Source organism: Athene cunicularia, assembly GCF_003259725.1.
Source record: "Athene cunicularia isolate RWA chromosome 3 unlocalized genomic scaffold, athCun1 chr3_part1, whole genome shotgun sequence".
Classification (NCBI taxonomy): domain Eukaryota; kingdom Metazoa; phylum Chordata; class Aves; order Strigiformes; family Strigidae; genus Athene; species Athene cunicularia.
Genome location: NW_020799097.1, coordinates 125,365,064 through 125,372,626, shown reverse-complemented (window position 1 = coordinate 125,372,626; position 7,563 = coordinate 125,365,064). Strand labels below are relative to the sequence as shown.

Here is a 7,563-nt window from a genome sequence, read left to right as displayed (position 1 = left end):
ATTGTGTTTTCCTGGATTCTGCCACACTCTTGGATTATTAACCTGTGAATCATTGATAGATACGCTTTGATTTTGTGTCTAGAGAAGTATTTAGCTACCATGTGTCCTAAGACCTATTTTAGAGCAGAAATTCTTGTGCTGAAATCTTGGGTGCCAGAATGATGTTCCTATTCTCTCCTCTTGTACTTTAATTGAACCTTTTTTGCATATGGAGTGCCTTGGTAATGTTACTATAGAGGCACCAAATATGCCCATGTTAGGCTTTCTGCACACTTGTGACTGATCTTTCTTGTTTGTTCTCATTAGGAAAACCTCAATATTTACTCCCAAGGAGAGGAGGAAATCCAAACAGGTGACAAAGAAATAGGTGAGAAGCCAGATTACATTGTAGGTTAGTTCTGTTTTAGATTTTCTTTACCATGCTCTAGCCAAAAGCCTTGTCTTAAACAATTGAGATGAGCTGAACTACTGGGTGTTTTTCACCTATTGAAAAATTCTGTATTGCTGTCGATGTTACAAGCCATAGTCATGGACTCTAGGGCTGTAGTGTAGTGAGCTCAGAACAGGCATTCAGAGGGGAAAAAAATAGGATGCTTTTCCAAAATACTTACAAGATAAAGGGCAACAGATGGCTGTGGACAGATGCGAATAGAAAGCAATGGACCGTGTTACTCAGAATAAGAGACTTGCTACAGCAGGAGCAGGACAGTTTTCCTGGTGTTGAGCAGCACAATGAGAGCATTTTGCAGAAGTTAGGTGGGCTGCCAAGGGTGTATGGAAAGCTCCTCCTGAGCGTGAAGGTCAGCAGGGGAGAAGATAGCGGTGTTCCTTTTTGTGTTTAGCAGCAGTGGCTGGAAGCTGCCGTCCGGGCTGTTAGGAGCTGCCATCCTGGTTACTTGTGGAAATACCATGAGGAATAAGGTTAAATCATAAAAGGGCATCTTAACTTGATGTTTGAAGGGAGGGGGGGAAACTTTGTTTTAAGGAGTGCAATAATTGTGATGAAGGCAGTCAGTGCAATGACCCTTGAAGGAGTTTTCTGAATGGAAAAGAAGGGGGTGAGACTGTACTTAAGGACAGAAGAGGATGTGGCAGTAGCTGAGCCGATCAGTGTTAGATTTTGTGATAGATCTCTGCATATGCGCAAGAAAGCTCTGAGAGACAGTGGTGGGAGGGGGAGCCCAAACAATGCCCTGCTGGGCTACTGCCAGGCCCATCCCAGGGCCATCAGCCCATCCCAGTCCTTGATACACGAGCCCAGGGGGGCACAGTGAGAGGCAGGGACCCAAATCGAGGAGGAGCAGCTGCCTTGTCTGGGTCCTACCCAGGGCTGCCCCAGGAGAGCCGTCAGCCCGGGTGTGCAGCTGTGAAACCATGTGGATGAGTCCTTGGGAGCAGCTCTCCAATCACATTTTGGACTAAGGGGTTACTGCCCAGGGGTGGGACATACTGTGGGAGGCCGGGGAAGAGCAGTTTGCACAGGACTTATTATGGGATCTTTAGGGCAGGAAGCAAAGGCGGGAAAAGGGAGGGGTTGAGGTAATTTGGGGAGGAACAAGAGTGGGACGAGGGCAGGGAGATAAAAAGGGCTGGTGACACTTGGGCCATGTAGGCATCTGAGTAGTGCATTTTAATTTAATTTGCTACAGTACTTCAAACCTGTTTAATGTTATGTCACTGCTCAGTAGTTCCATCAGAAGGCGGCGAGGCGGAAGGTGGTGGTGAAGACACTCGGAAGCCCTGCTCCTTTGGACAGAGAAAAACCGTTGAGCACTGTCAAGCTCCAATGGCAAGTACGTTACATGTACAGCTCCTCTTCAAGCTAACTTCTTGCATAGGAGTGAGAATTTTTTGGAATGAAAATATATAAACACACTCAACTTCTCTTGACATTTCTTACCTCTACTCTGCAAGTAAATGTTCTGAAATGCATGTACCCTGTGCACGTTATCTTTCTTTGCCGTTTGGCACACTTGTTGTTGATTTTTGGGTCAAACAATGACCTGCGTATCCTTCAAAGAACAGTAATTAAACATACTTGATAATCTTACTCCTGTGTTTTTCAGTTCTTAAAAAGCAGGGGGGGTTGTTTTCACTTCTACTGTACATTGATTTAAAAAAAAAATCCCCTTCCCCAAATCACTTGACACTTCTTCTGCAATTAGGTGAAACACATTTTCTGCCTCCTTCACTATCCTGCTTTGTTTGTAGCAGTGTTGTAAATTCATTGCTTTCAACAGAACCAAACCAATGTAAGATGTGTTTTTTGGGCCAGTCTTCACCTGACAGGTGTTCCTTTAGAAACAGTCAGTCACAAGGGTCTTCTGGAAGAAATAACAGGTTGGTGTCTAGTTCTTCTTTAGAACAGTGATAGTTCTTCTTTTTCAATAGTGCTGTCAGTCACGTCACTGAATAAAGCTTTTGAGGGTTTCTGCACTGGTGGTAATTGCAGGTTAATAGTAGGATGTTTGCTGCTGTCTGAGGGTATAAAGACAAGGAACGTTCGGGGAGGGGAGGCTATACTTTTTATTAGCCATTAGATTTTTTTAGAAGGCAGTTTTACTGCCTTTTCACTGATGTTACCTTAGGAGTGATAAGGTGGTTAGGGAGGTTGTGGCTGAGATTGTGGAAGTGAGATTTTTTTTTTTTTATTCTGGAACTGAAGCCAAAATATCTGTCTGAAAATCGTAGACTATTGAATCTTGAGGGATAGAGATTATTTTCTTAAAATTGAAGGTAATTGAGTTAGAGGGAGAAGCTGTACGGAAGTTTTAATTTTTTAAAAATTTATTTATTTTTTTAAAATCACCCAAATACTGATTCTGGTCTCTTTCTGGAATCAGTTAATGTTTCTGTATGAAACTAACCTTAAACAAGAAAAATGCTAAATGAGATTATAAATTGCAGTAGTAATGACAACAGGATTTTGGATCCTGTAGCCAGTTAGAGCAGGGAGAATGGGGTCTCTTCTAGAGAGGAGGAAGCATTTTGTTTTGCATCCTTGAAAGCAGAAGGAAGAGTTTTTGAAGCCCAGTTTTTAAATAAGTTAAAGTTTCTGTTTCCCAGAGTGGATACGTAATGCCAAGAGAAACTCTGTGTGTGAGAGAAAGAGACTGGACACAATGAACTGGTTAAACATTTTACCTTCCTAAGAAAAACTAAATTTTGCTGCCACAAGGAAAACCACGTAATGTAACTTGACTTTGGATTCATAAGAGTGCAGTGATCGGGAAACTTAATAGATCTCAAAGTAAATTCTGAGATTGAATTCACTTAGATTTTGATATGACTTAGGGCGTACCTCAGTTTTGTTACTTGCTCATTTCTGTGTCTGCAGACAGACAGGCAGCCCGTGAGAATGATTCCGCATCCTCCTCTGGTGACAAAGAGCAGCATGAGAGGTGTGGGAAGCGCAGCTGTAACAGATTTAGGAAATTTAATGAAATTGGAGAATTTGGGAGGGGTTTGCATCTGCCTAACTGAAGTGTTATCCTCTTCACCTTGTACACTTTTTAAACGGTGGCAATATCTGATCAGATCTGTTGGTCCTGACAGCTGTAACTGGACTCTCTAGAAATTATTTTTTTAAATTGATTTTTAATAAGCAGTTTGTTTTCTAGGCAGGAATGGGGTGAGGACACTTATGTCATGTTTTAATTACTGTGCTTTGCAGAGGTTTATTCAGGAAGAAAACCACTATAGCAGAAAATGTTTATATAAATAGAGGAAGCGACCGAGGTTTTGTTACATAACAGATGCTCTCGAAAAACTATTTTAGGGACAACCTAATAGATGAGTTTTCAGCCTGATGTCTTTCAGACATGTGTCTTCTGGCACGTAATATCCCAGAGTCCTCAGCAAGTAGGAGCAGTGGTGCATAGCCTTTCTAATGTTAATCTGCACAGAAATAAGTATCCCCTTGGTCTGTAACTTTCTGAGTGTAAAATCTCTGAAGGATGTCAGTGTGTTTTGGGAGGTTCTTCCATCACACAAGTCAAGGTCAGTTCACAGTCTCCACGTACAGAATAGCTGTTTCTTGCATTCATGCTGGCGTGAATATTCGTAAGTGCGAAGAGTTGTGAGAATAATTAACAGCTCAATGTCTGGAGTGACTGTTTTCCTTTATTTGCTCACAGATATCAAATGTAAACCCATTAAAAGGAATATTTAACTGTTTAGGAAGTTGATGCATTCACTTGCCATCCTCCTAAAAGCAAAACCCTTCTAGCTGCGTCCTGAGTTAGAAAGCGCCTTTCTCTTTCTCCTTCATTCAAACCAGGTGTCTTCCAGTAAACTTGGGGAAAGACGAATTAAAGGGAATTCCCAGGTATCGAATGAGAATTGGAGCAAGTCTGTCTGATGGTGATCCAATACAAACAGATAGTTCAGTGAGTCTTTTTAGTTCATTGTCTCAGGGAGATGCTTCCAGTGTTTGCAAAAGCTTTCAGTAACGTTCTGTCTACAACCACCTTGGTTTACAGTTTTCTCTTGATCAATTTGAAAACCACCCAAGAACATTCCCTTTGTGCTGACGTGTGATTTCTGACGGAACCTCATTTGAGGGCGCAGCTTTCCTTAGCATGCAGAAATGTGTTCTGTTGACTTTCTCTTTAGGTCCGATTGGATGGTGTGGGGTGGTCTTTCTGACCACACTGCAGCTTTAAAAGAGATGGTTGTTTATCCATTGCTTTACCCGGAATTCCTTGAGAGATTGAAAGTTCAAATGACAAGGTAACAGAGGTTGTTTAAAACTATAATTCACTTGTTTTCTGGAGAATATTTGACTGAAGTATCAATATATTTCCATACTTCAGAATTTTCAGCAGCGTTGATGGCGGTTTTTAGCAGTAGCAAAAAATGATTTATTGAAAATGGATTGAATCCAGAATATGTGTGGGTTCAAAGATTGAGTGTGTGGTGAGAATACACTTCAAAGGTGCCTTGCCTTTTTAAAAGGTGGTGGTGTGGTGTTCTTCTTTTGAGTTCTATGTACAAGGCAACTTGATTAATTTATAAGCAGGAAGGGATTACGTACTGTTAGTCACCTGTAGTTTGTTGCTTGGAAGTCCACTTGTCTCTCCCACTGACTCTTTTTTCTTTTTTTTTATTTTTTTCCAAGGGCCCAGGTACCCATTTTACAATTGATAGGACTTGCAGCTAGACCCTTGCAGTGGGTGTTTGTGCTTGGGCTAAAATAAGAATGTGTCCGCTTCTGACACAGCTAAATTAGTTCTACGTTATGAGATGAAATCATTAGAAATTTAATTGTTAGCTTTACATATTCTTGGTCAGCAAAACTCGATTGTGGATATTGAAATATGACTTAAAGTTCTTTCCTTTCAGTAACTTAAAACTACTTCAAATTGTACAAATAAAATCTTACGGTGTTTTGCTTCTTTGTTCATTGGAATTCTCTTTGAAAGAGCGGTGTGGTTGTTTTTTTGTTGTGTGTTTGGGTTTTTTTTTAATTTTTTTTTTTTTTTATTTAGATGAAGAGTATGATTATCTGGAAATGCCGAATACCCTCCCAGTTTTAGACTTCCTTCTCATTTATCATCAGCAGTGGATGGTCTGAGAGACCAAATCCAGTAACTTAAAGCTTTCTGAAGGGGAATAAAATGCTTTACTATCAAATCTTGCTTTTTTGTGAAAACAAGAATGAATATGCAGTGCATCACCGAAAAACAAACTGGTGATTCATGTTAGAGCCTGGTCTCATGCTTCACTGAAGCTTGGTCTTGTTTGGCTCCCCCATGCTGTAACCACCCCTGTTGGTTTGTCAGCAGTTTTGGAAGTATCCTTCTGGGACACTATGACTTTTTTCTCAAGGTTTTGTACGTCTGTGTTATCCTCTTTATTCATTTTGTTTGCTGCCTTGTTGAATTGTGTAGGAACACAAAGCTTCCATCCGTTTTGTCTTTTCTCACACTTCAGCTGTTGCTGCTGTTGTAGAGAAGAAGTCTTTTGCTTAGGAGAGAAGAGTTGTGCGTTTTTTTTCTTACTTACACTTGCTAATGAATGTAGCCAAGGTGACGGGAGAAGAGCCTTTTTTATGAGGAAAGGTACTGACTGCCTGAGTAAATTGGTGGGTGAATCTGAATGAGAGCTTCATTTATTATTTGATCAGGTAAGGTTGAAATGTGCCATGTGTTCAGTCCGAGTTGTAACTGTAATTTTCTGTGGTCAGTATTTTTAAGAACAGTTCACGTCTTCTTGTGTTTTTTTTTTTTTTTTTTTTGGGGGGGGGGGGCTTGAAATCTTGAGGTGTGCTGGGAAAGATTAATAAAACAAAACAAGAAAACCTCACAAAGCAAACCCATACCCTCTGCCACCAAAAAACCCCCCAAAACAGAACCCCCAAACTCCCTCCCAAATAACAGCCACAAAAAGGGTTTCAAGAGGCAAAAGAGATGGTGGCTTTAGATCAGAGGGAAGGAGATGCGGGCGAAAAGCACGGTCATTTAAATTCATAACAGAAGCTTGCTTCCAGAACCTGTAGTTGAATTAAGTCCTGGCTCTGTTCTCAGGAGCTGCCGAAGAGCTGTAAAAACTACTGGTATGATTTGTTTCCTGTCACCCAGTCTCAGGGGGTTGACAGACGCCTCCATCTTCTGTTACTTGTGCCACTTACTCCATTCATTCAGTTAGTAGAGATCCCTGATGCTGGTCTGAAAAATCTAGTTCCTATGACCTTCCAACCATAACGTTTTTCATCCATTTTCCCTTTAAAATAGTGCTGGTTTGCTTCTGTCAATATCCCTGTGTTCTCATTCCAGGCCTACCAGATGCGACCTTCAATTATTTTCTTTGATGAGATAGACGCTCTTGCTCCTGTGTGGTGCAGCAAGCAAGACCAAATTCACAGGTAGAACATTTTTTTGGTACCTACATAGAAGCTGCTTAATCTTTGTGAAATGAAGATCGCAACCTATTTAACTTTGTGACACATTCATTTATCCTGAAAACTAGTAATTCAATGCTACTAAAATTCTGGTGATTTTTAAACAAGAATTGAAAACAATTTACTAAGCTTGATTTCAGCACAAGGCTTGTGTTACCTTATCTGTTTTTGTTATGTCTTCAAATGAGTCACTAATCAGTTAAAAAAATAAATTAAAAGCTTGTCCTTTTGGAGTGATTGTTGAAGAAGGTCATGTAGAACATAACAACATTTACTAAACCAGAGAATGAAAATTATATTTTCCTGTTAGCTCTGTTGTTTCAACACTTCTGGCACTCATGGGTGGCTTGGCCAGCAAAGGAGAGGTTGTGGTGATTGGAGCCACCAACAGACCGGATGCCATCGATCCTGCTTTACGAAGACCGGACGCTTTGATTGAGACCTCCTCTTCAGCTTGCCAAATAAAGAGGTAAGAACTTCAGCTCAGTCTTAATGCTAATGTGGCAGAGTCCATCTTTACAACAAAACCATGTAATGATGCAGTATCACGGAGCAGCGAAAGTCAGAACCAGTATTGTACAACGTGGACAAAAGAGTGATACTGGAGAAACTGTCTTGCGCTCTGGAGGTCTGATCTGGTCCTGAATGTTTATGATGAAGAT

General features: G+C 40.8%; 1 long non-coding RNA gene across 1 annotated transcript; it reads left to right on the top strand.

Annotated features, from left to right (window-relative positions):
* Positions 1–6,022: 6,022 nt before the first annotated feature.
* On the top strand, positions 6,023–7,325 carry LOC113478697. Its single transcript, XR_003398118.1, has 3 exons — positions 6,023–6,127; positions 6,777–6,865; positions 7,212–7,325. It is a non-coding gene; the product is annotated as an uncharacterized LOC113478697 (long non-coding RNA).
* Positions 7,326–7,563: the final 238 nt, after the last annotated feature.